We start from the raw sequence: 15976 nt of genomic DNA, 5'->3' as shown, positions 1-15976 counted from the left end.
GTTACACTGGCCTACAGGATTTGGGTAAAGCTGAACTGGAGAAAATGTCCTCGGTTCAGGCGGGAGTTAAGAGGTTAACCACGTCATGGACAACTCTTTCTGTCAAACTAAGCGGGAGTTTGGAACAAAAGTGGAGCAGCCTAACCTGGCAGTCCTCAGATTGGTAAGAAGCTGTTGCCTTGTTATTTTAGCTGTGTCTTGCCTCTTGCTGCTGCATTATTTATTCATCACATGTGTCTGTCGTGCATGTGGGCACTGCCATTGTGCCGCATTTGGAGCGGTGATCAAAGTCATACAAGGGCTATAGGCTATGTCTAAAGTCGGCACAATGAGAAAAGATACCCTACTCATGCACTTGATGTTGTATGGAGGGGCGCTTTCTAACCCGACCCACCTGCACCCGAAGTTTGCCGTGTATTTGAGGTACCCGCCCCGCCTGAATATGGACCCGCAGATCACTGTCAGATCCTTGTCCTGGTATAATTTTTAAAGCAGTGTGTCTGGAACAAAAGTAAATAAATCTATTTTACATGATTATTCAAATAAATGAAAGATATGATGAAAGATGAAAGTATTCAACTCATTTTTGTAACTTTTTTGTCATTTTTTGGTCACAGTTTTGTCATTTTTTCGTCTATTTTTTTATCACATTTTTGTCATTTTTTTTGTCAAATTTTTGTCACATTTCTGTCATTTTTTGGTCAATTTTGTATCAAATTTTGGTCATTTTTTGGTCATTTTTTGGTCACATTTTTGTCAAATTTTACCACATTTTTGTCCCATTTTTGTCATTTTTTTGGTCATTTTTTTGGTCATTTTTTTGGTCATTTTTTTGGTCATTTTTTTGGTCATTTTTTTGGTCATTTTTTGTCAATTTCTTGTGACATTTTTGTGACATCTTTGCCACTTTTTCATACATTTTTCGTCACTTTTTTGTCACATTTCCATCATTGTTTCCGTCTCAGTTTTGTTGCTATTTTCACACCTTTTTTCCAGAAGCTTTTGGATTGGGGTAAAGCCAAACAGGAAAAAATGTGCTCGGTTCAGGCGGGAGTTAAGGGGTTAATCTTTGGGCACATGAGTTACTAGTAGTCTGTTTACTTATTATTTACTGTTTATACTTTTTGTCCCCACTAAGTTGGCAGTCATTGTATATAACATACCACTACTTACTATTTAATTGTTTTTTTCCTCACATTTCCTGCCTATTTGCACACCCTGAGTGCTTCTAAGAGCTGAATGTAACAAGTAAATTTCTCCTTTGTGAGATCAGTAAAGGCTTATCCTATCTTAACTTAAGTCTATTTCACATGATTATTCAAATAAATGAAAGATATGATGAAAGATGAAAGTATTCAACTCATTTTTGTCACATTTTTGTCATTTTTTAGTAATTTTTTGTCCCATTTTTGTCATTTTTTCGTCCATTTTTTTAATCACATTTTTGTCATTGTTTTTGTCATTTTTTTTGTCCAATTTTTGTCATTTTTTTGGTCATTTTTTATCACATTTTTGTAATTTTTTGTCACATTTCCGTCATTTTTTCGTCAATTTTTTTATAAATTCTTTGTCATTTTTTGTCATTTTTTTGTGCATTTTTTGTCAATTTCTTGTGACATTTTTGCCACTTTTTCGTAAATTTTTCGTCACTTTTTTGTCAATGTTTTCTCACTTTTTTGTCACATTTCCATCATTGTTTTCGTCTCAGTTTTGTTGCTAATTTCACAGCTATTTATTATTCAAATAAATGAAAGATATAGAACTAAATACTGTTTTTTTTTTATGAAGGAAATGCAACAGTTCGTGAGCAGCCCAAGTTTCACCGCCTTCCATTTGAGCAAATACAAGTGGTTCTGACTTAAATGAAGATGTTCTTTCTCTCTCTCCCTGTACCCTCCGCGGCGTCCCCCCCGTCCCTCCCCTCTTCCCCCCCTCCCTCGCGACGAGCCTCTCTTGCCCCACCTCACCCGCCCTCCCTGGTCCTGATGAGCCATTGTGAGACTCCAGCAGATGGATGGGGGGAACAAAAGGGGGGTATAAGTTGGGGCTGGGGCGGGGGTATGTGCTGGCTGCCTGTCCCCCCCCTGTCCCCCCCCCCCCCCCATCCCGCTTGTATCACTGCCAACCAGGCTGTGGGTAATCTTCTCAAGCTTTCACAGCGGAGCAATGAATAACCTTAGCCTCCCCGTATGAGAGCCACCACCCCCCCCCCCTTTCCCCATCCCGCTCTTATCGGCCCCGCTGCAGACTCCTGAGGGTCCCGGATAGCATCTCGCACCCTTGCTTCCCACTCGCCCAATAACGGGAGGGTAGTTTTTTGTTTCTCAGGGCGTGTTACAAGGCCCCGAGATTAATTGGGGCTGCGGCTTTGGTTGACATCTGGTCCCGGCTTCATAAAAGTCCGGGTGCTCGAGGTCTGCGCGCTTTATAATGAAGTGAATATGAGTTAATTTCCTCCATCAGCCGGGCGTTAATCAGGCCCCTTCAACAGTCACACTGACACTGGGAGATAGCAGCAGGTTGGTCAACTCGATTAGCATTAGCGCAGCGACCGCGCCGTGAAGCAACAGCACAAAGGCCATTATGTGTGTGTTCAAATATAAAAATCTCATTCAGGCTCGGGTTTGATTAATGCCTCTTCATCATTTTGTAAACGGGAGAAAAAACAAATCATGTTATGTTCTTTTTTTTATTGTTATTCGTTGTTCTTTCTTCATCCACACAATGGAGACAGAGCTTTGTTCACAGGACGCCCGACCGGCCACGACCAACTGTGGCTGGAGGGACACTTCAGAGCTTTTTTTGTTTTGTTAACACAATTATATGCAATTTTAATAATAATTAAAAAAAAAATCGACCAATTGTTGCATGTTTTTTAGTGGTGTTTTAACCTCTTAACTCCCGCCTGAACCGAGAGGATCTTTTTCCTCACGTCGTCAGATTTTTTTTCCATCATTTTTTTGTGGGGTGTTCAACTCATTTTTGTAACTTTTTTGTCATTTTTTGTCACATTTTTGTCATTTTTTTGTCACATTTTTGTCATTTTTTCATCATTTTTTTAATTTTTGGGTCATTTTTTGGTCATTTTTTCGTGCATTTTTTGTCAATTTCTTGTGACATTTTTGTGACATTTTTGCCACTTTTTCATAAATTTTTCATCACTTTATTGTCAATGTTTTGTCAAATTTTTGTAATTTTTTTGTCAAATTTTTATCACATTTTTGTAATTTTTTGGTCATTTTTTGGTCATTTTTTCATGCATTTTTTTGTCAATTTCTTGTGACATTTTTGCTACTTTTTCATAAATTTTTTGTCACTTTTTTTGTCGATGTTTTATCACTTTTTGTCACATTTCCATCATTGTTTTGTTGCTATTTTCACAGCTTTTTTCCAGAAGCTTTTGGACTGGGGTAAAGCCAAACTGGAGAAAATGTGGTTCAGGTGGGAGTTAAGGGGTTAATCTTTGGGCACATGAAGTGACAAACAATAACCCCTTTGCAGAATACACTATGATTGCAAACCTGCACTGCTAACACTGACACTAACATTTGTGTTAGTAATAGTCTGTTTACTTATTATTTACTGTTTATACTTTTTGTCCCCACTAAGTCCTTGGCAGTCATTGTATATAACATACCACCACTTACTATTTAATTGTTTTTTCCTCACATTTCCTGCCTATTTGCACACCCTGAGTGTTTCTAAGAGCTGAATGTAACAAGTAAATTTCTCCTTTGTGAGATCAATAAAGGCTTATCCTATCTTATCTTATACAAAAGAGAAAGTAGCAAAACTTGTCTTTATATAATGTCCACTTTGCTGGTGTAAGACCACAGGTGTTATCCCATCAAACTGCAGAATAAACAGAAGCTTTAACGGGGTCATTTATCAAGGCCGGTGCTAAATAGTGGTTGCAAGCTGAAAAAGCATGTTGCACTTAATTTACCATTCGATGTTGCCTGTATTACAATATAAGGGCCCCAAATCTGTAAATAAGTCAACAATAATGACTTTTGCACTCGGTACTTGCTTTGCACATGAGCAAACGCTTCATAAATGACCCTCTAAGAGTCTTTCCCATGGGCACAAAAACTGCACGTGATCTGGAACCTTCCCTTTTATACCTTAAAGGTACTGTCATATCGCTAAACATCAATGGATTTGCAGCAATAATAAACTAATGGAGATTTTAAAAGGTAAAATTAAATACTGGAGTTATTGTTCACATTAAAACACTTGGACACTACGGTGTGTTAGATGTACCAGAAGTGACGACTTTTCACTTGTTGTACTGTTTTTAGCTAATAGGCTGTATCCGAATGTCCACACTATTCCCTATATAGTGACTATATAATGACTATCTAGTGCTCACGCCATTTTGTAGGGGTGTCCGAATGTCCAGAGAGAAAAAAGTAGTGCACTTGAAATTTCCCACAATGCATCTCGAAAAGTAGTGAGCATCGATGGTCACTAAACGGGTCAATATAGACCACAATGCATTGCGAGAGTCGGAGAAGAGCCTGACAGAGACAGGTCTTTGAACTAAACACGACTGAAGTAAATCAGCTGTTTCAGTCGTGTGTTTGTGTTTCTCATGAATAAACGATCTAAATATAAACGGTGAAAAGATGCTAACGTTAGCTGCTAACCTTTAGCTTGAGCTGTTAAATGACCGACAGCTTCCTCTCGAATAATCCGAGCCTTTCATGTAAAATCCATGTGAAGTAAAAGCGTATCTGACTCGTATTTATCCATAAATATTCCACTGTCTCTGAGTTTGTTTTTTATCGCAGAAATACTTTATTCCCGGAGTTTCGAGAACTTTTAGCAGATGTAGTCACACCATCTGCTTGTGTTCGGACACCGGGCTCTGACCGACTTTCGGCGTCTCTGAGCTCACGCTGGGGTGACTTTTTTTTCTTACTTTTTTTGTGATGATCGTAACGCCTGTAAAAGTGCCAAAACAGTCGTTCTGTTTCATAAAATAAACGTTTGTAACAATAAATAAATTCAGATTAAAAAACGCAATACACGTCACGCAGCGCAGAGAAAGTAGTGGCTTGTGTCCGAATCGCCAACAGAATCAGTGACTATATAGTCGACTATATAGTGCGGGCCTATGTAGTGAATGAGGGGTTAGGGACTAGTGTGGACATTCGGATACAGCCTAGTCTATGGAAAATGTATGCTAACAGCCACAAAAATGGGGGATCTCACAGCGGATTTTCCTAATTCTGTAAGATAAAATATTTAAAAATCTTCAGTGGAAACAGCATTGATTTGGGAATTTAGGTCTGCTGTACATAGAAAACAATGTAAATAGATTTGACTAAACCCTGGCCTTGGTAAATCCCCTAAAATGGGCCGATTTGTACCAAAAAGAGTTTCTGGCATAACATTAAAATCCCGTCACACAAGGAGGCAGTGGATTCTCTGTGAAGGAAAACTTTGTGAAGATTCCTGCCACAATTGCCGGTGATTAGATAAATTGCGTTTCTCAAATCTCCTCTGTGTTCAAGGAGCTGAAACCTGTTCTTACGCCACATTTGATTCACACTGAGTAACTCTCCGGTGGTTAATGAAGGCGCCGAACAATCCACCTGTTCCCCTCCACCACTCCAGCGCTTCCTTCTCTGGGCCTGTTAAAATATTGAGCATGTACTTAAGTGCTATTTGGCCAAGTGTCATTTAGGCTGAATGGCCCTCCATCCACAAAAGACGTCTTAAAGTGACTGGATCAGAGCCTCCGGGGGATACACAGGTGCTAAATTATTCACTCGCAATCAAATATTTAACATTCTGTCCCACAAACTAAACTACAAGTAAAGCTCCACTCGTTATGGGGGCGCATTAACCATTTTTAATACAATAAGGTTGATGGAGCACATGGATCAAAAATGGTTTTATTATGAAGTGCCGTCAACTCTTTGGCTGCGAGTTTCAGTAATGCAATATCAATAGATTTGGGTGATCTTCTCCTGTTTTAAATGATAACCCTGGGTATTTTACTGGATACTTCAGTACGTCTTTGCTGTGTTTTTGTGAGTCCATAATGGTCCTGAAGAAAGCAGCTTTAAAGGAATAGGCCACCGTTTTTACATACCAGGATATGCTCACACCTTTTGTTCCAAGGCGCCCACTGCGTTCCTCTAACCAACACCTTCTCGTTGTCCCCTCAACTAACCTGGTCTCCAGAAGAGACCGGGCCTTTGCAGTCAAGGGGGGGTAAAGGGTACTGTGCACCCAGGGCCCAGAGCAGGGTGGGGGCCCTGAAAAGTGCTGCAAAAAGCATTCTGTATTGTACTTTCTAAGTTTCCTCATAATTGATACTATAAGAATTGAACAACCGGCTGAAATACAACGGTTGCTACACAGAATTTTGCACAAACAATAATGATGGATGAATTTAAAAATGTGCCAAATGGTTCGGCCGGCTTCAAACATGGAGCGAGACTAAATGAGGCTGAAGCCCTTGAGCTTTTTTGTTCATGAGACAACATATAGTAAAATATTTCTTTTTGCAAAATAGCATTTTAATGCCTTCTTTAAAGTCACACATTTGTTCTTCCCAGCACAAATATCCTCTGTCCCTGGTGCAGTCGTCCTGTTTAATGTGGTCTGATAATAATCATTATGCAGAATATTCCACCACCAATTTAAATATCTATATCACTACCGGGATTGAAGGTTATTCAATTTCTGTAACTGAAGCCAATCAGATGAAATTTCAAGTCAAACATCGAGTACACAACAAACAAAAACAAAACAATGAACTAAGTACCCAGGACTAATATAGATTTTTAGGTCGCTGTAATAATAAAGTTATAGTTGAAAATAAATCAACTGCACTGTCAAACCACTGTTATGTGGTTAAAGAACAAGAAATATGAGGGGGGTCCAAAAAGATAGTTTGTACCGAGGGCCCAGAATTTGGTGCTACGCCCCTGTCTCCCATACTGTGGAACTCCTGACCTGCTAAGGTAAAAAAGCCAATTCGGTGTCTGCTTTTAAATCTAAGCTGAAGACGCTCTTTTACAGAAGAGCTTTTTTAACCTAATTTGTTTTACTCTGGATATGTATTATGTATTGTTTTTATATTTGTTACGGTTTTAGGTGTTATGCTTTTGTAACTGATTATCCAACGTGGAAAGCACTTTGTAACTATGTTTTGAAAAGTGTTATACAATTAAAATGTGTTATTATTATTATTATTTTCCTCCCCCTACATGTTCCAGCTATGAGCTCCGACCTGTTCACCACAACTGCCTCTAAAATCCTGCACTCACTCAGAAAGGTGTGGTTTCTGGTCCGAACTGCCGTCATGCACGAGCTTAATATAGAAGCTGCAGTTATGCATAAGACCTGAGGTGGCAGTAGTGAGCTTAAAATGACTAACTTGCATCTAGCCCCTTTAACAAATGCTGAATTTCTACCCTATAAAGATTACATACATGGAGAGGAGCAAAATGGTCCAACAGCCCATGTACAGACACAGACGGCATCTCTGGAATCGCCCAGGGACTTCAATCTAACCCAACGACCGCCATCTTGTGCCACGACAATCAAGTTATTTTGCACAATCAACAATGACACAGGCAAAACATAATTTGCATGTAAACTACAAAAAACAGAAACCTCAAAGGAGCCAAACAAATGACTTTCATCCCCTTCATATTCCATTTGTCAATTTGCTGTATTGACTTTAGGGTCGCAGAAGATGTTGGATAGAATTTTATATTTTTGAGCCTCTCAGGAATAGTCTCTTTTTTTTTTTTCAAAGCCACGTAGTATCTGAAGAAGCTGCTGCTGTAGAACTGTGGTCCCATTTGGAGGAGTTCACACTGGCTACGATCCGGTGTGGCTGGTTCATTAACATGCACTGTCCCTCCCAAATAAACCAATACACATTTGGAGGAGTTCACACTTGTTGGTTTGCGAGACTTTTGCACATGAGCACTGTAGATATGCCAGATTATAGCGGGGATGCTAGTTTCCATCTGTAGTCCCGAGGCCGGCAGCACATACACAATTTACATTTAACATAATGTGACAACAATAAATGCAGTGACAACTAAAAGTGTTCACAGGCCTGGTTTTCCTTTAGCTACAGTTTAAAACGTGCTTTAAAAGTGGCCAGAGTTGGAGTCTCTCTTAGGGCTTTTCCACCAAGGTGTTGGTTCTGGGCTGGTTCTGGTGCCGGGTTGGTTCCGACTGACTTGGTTTTCCACCAAAATGAGAGCTGAGCCTATTGTCATAGCAACGCTTTGGGAAGTCAACATCAAACATGGATAGTAACATCTTACTACAGCCACTTCTGGTTATAAAATACAGAGAAATAAGTTTGTTTCAGTCACAGCAGCCGTTAACATTTTGATTTCTTCTTTCTAACTCTTGTTTTAGCTGAAGAGCATAAAGCAAAACAACAGTTTCCTCCACAGAGACTGTTTTGTCTTCTCCAGGAAGTTCTAAGCACAAACTAACTAATTGTTTGTTGGAGGATAAAGCCACGCCCCCAGCCGCTGACATCACTGGTGCTCGTTTCTTGGTCCAGCTTTAAATTGGTTCCCAACCGGCACCAGATTTTGGAACCAAGAGCCAGCGTTTTTTCAGTGGAAAACAAAAGAACCGGTTCTGAAACTGGAATTGGCCCAGAACCAGCACCGGCACCAGCTTGTTGGAAAGGCTCTGATAAGGGGAGACTATTCCAGTACTTGGTGCCTTTTACAGAGAGCACAGTCCAGAGGAGGTTCTCCTGTGTGGAACCTCACAGTCTCCTCGAGCTGATGCCCTGGTGCCCGTGATCCCACTGACAGACTTTGGCTTAATGAAATCCTGCAATGGAGGCGGGGCAAGTCCATGCAATACTTTATACACAAGGCAACCATTAATTAAAATGAATGCACTGATCAAAATTGAGTAAATGATGCTTCTCTAAGACAGTGCAGTGGTGAAAGGAGAACGGTTTCTTGTCCAAGATTTTTATGGCTTTTTTAAAAAAAGAGACTCTATTGGTTTGAGTGTTGTACCAGCAGCAGTGACCATGTGGTTATACAATCCTCTACATGAGACAGAATCATGGAGTGTGAAAACATTCGGGCCGCAGACAGAGACATAAAGGGTCTTACCTGTCTAACATTTGCTACATTAAAATGAACAGTTTTAGTGACCGTTTAACATGTTTCTTAAAGGAATAGGCCGCCGTTTTTACATACTGAGATATGTTCTTACCTTTGGCATCCGCAAAGTAAAGTGAAGATTACTGCGCGGATTTCGAACTACTCCTGGTGTTATTACGCCTTACAATATAGTCCCCCTTTTATCCGCTTAGAAAATCCACATTGTTTAATTTTGTGTAATTATACTTTGTAGTGGAACACTTCACGTAACCATATTTAAATAGGGAAAACGTGGAAGAGCTTGGTAGCTTCTATCTTGACCTGTTTTGGCTAAATGCTAACGCCGTCTGCGCTGGGTTTACGTGACTGAAGGCACGGGTGAAGACCAGACAGGTCCTAAAGAACTCGTCAAAGCAAAGGTAAGAACATATCTCAGTATGTAAAAACGGTGGCCTATTCCTTTATATGTCAGCGTTGGGTCTAATGTCAGTCCCAGGTATTTGAACTCAGTGACGAGGCTGAGCTCGACTCCATCCAGGAAAAAAACATTGGACTCATAGTTGTTAACACTTGACTTTACATGAGTAATGAAGCCAAGTCTCTCTTATCAACCAGCAACAGACAATAACATGTGTTGACTCTGAACTGCTAAACTTAAAACAAGACATTAAGATAAATCTGAAAGCCCTCTGCCCCGCCACACCTCCCCCCCTTTTCCCTCGGAGTGAAAGAAAATAATAATTTAACCACTCAGCGCTGATGATAACACGACTGTGACAAACGTCCTCCGAGCGTTTTCCCTTTGTAAAATCTGTCAAGAGACGCTTCACGAGTCTTTCTACAAATGTGCTATTTTTGCCGCCGCCCGTATTACCTGTCAGGCGAGCATATATCCAAGTGTCATATAAATAAAACCACCTTCAGAGGCTTATAGATGTCCATGAAAGACAATGAAGAACAAAGCTACGTCGCCTTATTTAGCAAAAAGAGAAGGAGAAGAAGAAGAAGAAGAAGAAGGAAAAAAAAAAAAAAAGCCGGGGATATTAGGCTCTGCTGCGTGACACTTGTTTATACATAATTCCTTTGTAGTTTTCGTGCGGGCTTATCCGCGGTTGATCACGCCCGCGTCTTGGCGTGCTGGAGCTGACCTGTTGTGGAGATGTGCATATTTACTCTATTCATAGGCTGCGCAGACGCTACAGGCTCATGTTCATTACTGAGTAGCCTGTGGCGACTGTCATGTGCACACAATGGAGGGGGACAAAGACACGCTCGCTTTCTCTCTCGCTCTCTCTCTCGAGAGCCCCAGCGCACGGGGAATCTTCGACACTTGTGGCCGCGATAGCACTTAGGATGTTGCTCCGACTGGAAACTGCAAAACTAAACCTTGATTGGAGTAGTTTTGACTGGATTTAATAGGGCTGAGTGGAGTTGATTTATTTTGGCCACTACTTAATCAAATGTAATGCTTTTTAATGCCCAAATGCTATGCCCAAAATGCTAATGCTACAAAAAAAAATCAAAAAAATCTGCCATTTATTTGATTTGAAAGTCGATTTTGCATAATACCCCCGCTTTAAAGGGTGGGTATTATGCAAAATGGACTTTTTCAAATTTTACATCATGTTATTCTGTCATTCCCTCATTAAAAACATGCCTGAAGTGTTGCCATGGCACATTCACGTATTTTTGAGTAATCTGTAAGACAGATAAATGACTTAAAATAGCTTGAATTAAAGTTCTTTTACTTTAGAGAGGAAACAAAGTGATCGATACAGTGGGTAGAACAGTCTGTATGGAGGTCAGGTGCTCTTCAGGTATAAGCAAAAAGGGATCGAGGCTCCGATACCGGGTTAAAAGTCCTTTAATGAATGGACATGCCAGGCCTCGGATTTTTCCCTTTTTTGCCTAAAGTTCTTCTATGTTGAATTTGAGTCGGTTTGAATTAATCCAAGATACAAATGCTATAGCACCGATGGAACAAGAATAAAACCCTCTTCAGACAAATAATTGTTTTTCTCTTAAAATTACACAAAATTATCTGAATTAAAAGGGGGGTCTTATGCAAAATCGACCTTTTCAAGCTTTACATCATGTTATTATGTCATTCCCTCATTAAAAACATGCCTGAAGTGTTGCCTTGGCACATTCACGTATTTCTGAGTAATCTGTAAAAACTCTGATGGCGGCCATTTTAGGGATAGGTTTGCCTGAGTCCTCCTAGGAACGCCCCCACCTCCTGGAGACGCCTCCGAGCTTTCGTCACCAGCCGAGTAACCAACCACTGCTCCTCAGCAGAACCCCCTCCCCACTGATGCCACAGACAGCGTGTGGAGGGGGCGTGTCTAAAGGCTCAGAGGTTCTTAAAGAGACAGACGCCTATTTCAAGACATTCACTACAGCCATTTTGAGAGAGACATTTTATACAAGGCAGTTATTCTAATTTACTGCATTTACAGACCAACAGGAATAAGGAATAAAATAATAATACAAAAGATTATCTACCCGTTCATATCGTTCACTGTAAAGACTCATTCAGAGCCAGATCGTTCACGACCGACACATCACTTGAGCCGCCGACAGACACACAAACACACACCAGAGGAGCCGTGGACAGGCACACAGACAAAATAAAGCGTCTGCAGCCGCTCACTGCAAAAAGTCAAGGGTATTTTTTGGTTGAGCGTGTGATATGAGGAGTGTGGCGTGAGTGCGTGTGAAGGCACTCAAATGCGTGTGTGTCACGGTGACAGCGTGAGAGTTGGCAGCCCTGACTATTCTGATTCTCATTGCTGCTAGATGTGGGTCAAACTCATTCCTAACTCATGTACATGACCTAGACATGAAATAATCTAAGGCCCTAGTATTTATAAATCAAATCTAAAGATGCTAATATTGTGTTTTGAGTCAGAAACTGGTTCAGGATATTTGCTGTATCCGTCAATTCACGTTTTAAAAGACTATTTTCAAGCCTTTGTTGACACTTCAAAGTAATGCAATGTAATGTAGGCAATAGTTCCTATAGATACAGACGGCATCTCGTCAGAGAAGGGGGCGTGGCTTCGCCGAGGGGGAAAATAGAATCTTTAGAGAAACACAATTTTTCACTCTTTTTTGCCATTTTCTGGTGGAATATGAACTTATTTATCACATAAATAAAGTCAAGTGTAAATCGGGCCCATGTGGATATTTTCTCACAGCAGATTGTTCAGTAGAAGTGAAAAAACGGCAGTTGTAGCTAGCGCTAGCTAACCGTTAGCATTAGCCCGATGCTAACATGTAGCATCAAGTTAGCATTCTCCGTTATTCATGTATTTATGGGCTGTTGAACCACTTTGCTCCTCCCCATGTCTTTGTATCATTATTTAGTCTATACAGACGGCATCTCTGGAATCGCCCATATATGGTCATTTTTGAAAACAGTTAAGGGGGAAAACAATTTTGAAAAAATGTTAATTTTCTCTAATTATTCAAAAACTACTTTAATAAATGCTGAATTATGAACATAGTTTCTACTAAATAATGATACAAAGACATGGGGAGGAGCAAAGTGGTTCAACAGCCCATAAATACATGAATAACGGAGAATGCTAACTTGATGCTACATGTTAGCATCGGGCTAATGCTAACGGTTAGCTAGCGCTTTCTACAAATGCTGTTTTTTCACTTCTACTGAACAATCTGCTGTGAGAAAATATCCATATGGGCCTGATTTACACTTGACTTTATCTATATGTGATAAATAAGTTCATATTCCACCAGAAAATGGCTAAAAAGAGTGGAAAATTGTGTTTCTCTAAAGATTCTATTTTTTTTTCTTTCTAGAAAGACGAGATGCCGACGAGATGCCGTCTGTATCTATGCTGTTGCAAGTTTTTTTTTATCTAATTTGGATTTTTTTTAATGTTTTGATCTGGTATTGATCGGCATCGGTATCAGGACTGAAGCAGGATCGGTGCATCTCTAATCTCTACCACACGAAAACACTCGAATCGACGATCATTCTGAAATTCAAGTCATGTATAAATAAATTTCCTTTCCTTTTTTTTTTGCCGTATCCTCATAATCTCATGCTATACGCGCGATGATCTTATAAGCCTCCTTATGTCGCTCGCAAATTAGCCCGAAATGAGCATGTATGAGAAATGCAACACCTTGCGCCGGCTCCTGCATTTTAATTTCGGTGGCATCTGTGACCGGTCCGTCTTGTCCCCGACCGAGCCCCCCCAGGGAAACCCCCAGCCTCTGCAGCGGACCCCGACACTCAGGGGAGAGTGGGAGTGGGGGGGGGCGAGGGATAGCGGGAGGGAGGGAGGGAAGGGGGGGGGGCACGTTTGATTGATGATGGTGTGAATTAAACAGAAAGAGATGGAGAGAATCCTTTTATCAGGCCCGAAACACGACTGGATTAAAACGTAGTTGTACAAGCCCTCTGTATAATGCAGGAGGCTGGCCGCGTATCACCAGGCACCAGAAGCCAAGATGGGACGCCCCCCCCCCTTTCCACCTCTCCCTTTGTTATGGCCCCACCCCTGATGGAAGTTTGCTGAACCAGGGAAAAAGCACTGAATCATGGGATGAAATTTGAGCTAAAAAACATGGAGTTTCACTCATTTGAGAACAGGTCTTTTGGAATTGGCATGAATGCAAAATGTTGGTCTTTGCATTTAAGCATTTCTCAATTTTTATGTTTTGATTCTATTAGATTTGCTCCAGATTTCCATAGTAAACCAGCTGCACAGTAATTTGACAGGTTCTTTTTACGCTGTTTGCCACTCCTGTCGCAACTAATACAGCTTGTCTGGAAAGTATACTGTGCTGAGATGAGAAATATCAGTTATTGCAACATTTGTAGGTTTAATTTTACCAATTTATTATCCCAAACAAGAGAGGACTCTGATCTGGGGTTGTTGCAGTTGGTCAGGTCTAGGTTCAGCAACACTTTAGCCGCGGTTCCACATAACACTTGCATCCTTAAAGGAATAGGCCACCGTTTTTACATACTGAGATATGTTCTTACCTTAGCTTTGACGAGTTCTTTAGGACCTGTCTGATCTTCCCCCGTGCCTTCAGTCACGTAAACACAGCGCAGACGGCGTTAGCATTTAGCCTCTCCCTCTCTCCACTATAGCTCCAAAACAGGTCAAGATAGAAGCTACCAAGCTCTTCCACGTTTTCCCTATTTAAATATGGTTACGTGAAGTGTTCCACTACAAAGTACACTACAAAAAGTAAATATCAAGCATTGGCTTAAATGACTTGAATTGAGGAAATGTATCTTGTTTTTAGCGGTTTTCACTCATTTAGACACTTTTCCTGATCGGACCAAGTTTGCTTTGCTTGTTTGAGGACATTTCAGACCAGTTCTAAGGTAAATCTCGCTAGAAATAAGAAAGTAAAATTGCCAATGAGATAAGACCAATTTTCTCACCCCGTTGGCAAAGAAAATGACCTGAAATAAGGACGAAACGTATCGAAACATCTCAGAACAAGTGAAATAATCCAGGGCAAATGCCCAAGAACTTCTTAACTAGTAAAAACAACTAAAATTTGGATTATTATGCTCAAATTGAGATGTTTATACTGATCTAGTTAATTACTTTTTGCAGTGTAGGATTACACAAAATTAAACAATGTGGATTTTCTAAACGAATAAAAGGGGGAACTATATTGTAAGGCGTAATAATACCAGGAGTAATTTGGCATCCGCACAGTAAAGTGAAGATTACTGCGCGGATTTCGAACTACTCCTGGTGTTATTACGCCTTACAATATAGTTCCCCCTTTTATCCGCTTAAAAAATCCACATTGTTTAATTTTGTGTAATTATACTTTGTAGTGGAACACTTCACGTAACCATATTTAAATAGGGAAAACGTGGAAGAGCTTGGTAGCTTCTATCTTGACCTGTTTTGGAGCTATAGAGGAGAGAGGGAGAGGCTAAATGCTAACGCCGTCTGCGCTGTGTTTACGTCATTGAAGGCACGGGGGAAGATCAGACAGGTCCTAAAGAACTCGTCAAAGCTAAGGTAAGAACATGTCTCAGTATGTAAAAACGGTGGCCCATTCCTTTAAAGACATAAACAAGGTGTTTTTAGGTGAGAAAATAAGGAGGCTCTAAATAAACCAAACAATGTTAAAGAACGAACGGATAAAGGTAAACTATTCCAATCAGAGGGGGCTTTGAACTGAAAAGCTCTGCGTCCTGTTTCTTTATTAATACGTGGGACAGTAAAAGCAAGAGAGTGGGTACTTCTAAGTGAATATGTGGATGTAAATGGAATAAGAAAATGCTCCAGATTTTTAACCCTGTGAGCTACTCAGGCACAACTAAGCTGCGACATAGGAAGAGTTTACATAAGAGATCTTTCTGTATTTCAACAGTTTAAGAAAGTGAATGGGGTTTTTCCGCTTTATACGTGACTACATCTACCTAAATGTTTGCAGATTGTGTTCAACATGTTCAAGAACAAAAGGAACATGGATCTCAATGTGACTCATCAACCGCATGTTTAAATGTAGAAAGCCTTTGGGGCTTCTTCGAAAAGGCCGAGGACAAACGTACAGCGAGTACTATTTATTTACAGTAAGTTATTTTTACCGTTATTGTACGAACGCGGTTTAGGGCGCTGTAAAACCTGCACCATCACAATGCGTCAGTAGCGAGGCTAAAGCGGCTGCTGACGTCAGGCTCCGGCTGTTACGAGCGTTTCCGGTGCCCCTGAGTGCTCGGCTGATGTTTTCTGCCACTACATAATTTATTGCCGCTGTCGCCGGCCCCTCCGCTGCACACGGCCTTTTCCTGGAGCGGGTGAGAGTTCAGATGTTTAGTGTAGCACGTCGCCGGGGAGAGCGGCAGA

The sequence above is a fragment of the Gobius niger genome (genome assembly GCF_951799975.1).
Source record: "Gobius niger genome assembly, chromosome: 6".
Taxonomy (NCBI): Eukaryota; Metazoa; Chordata; class Actinopteri; order Gobiiformes; family Gobiidae; genus Gobius; species Gobius niger.
This window is presented reverse-complemented; position numbering follows the sequence as displayed.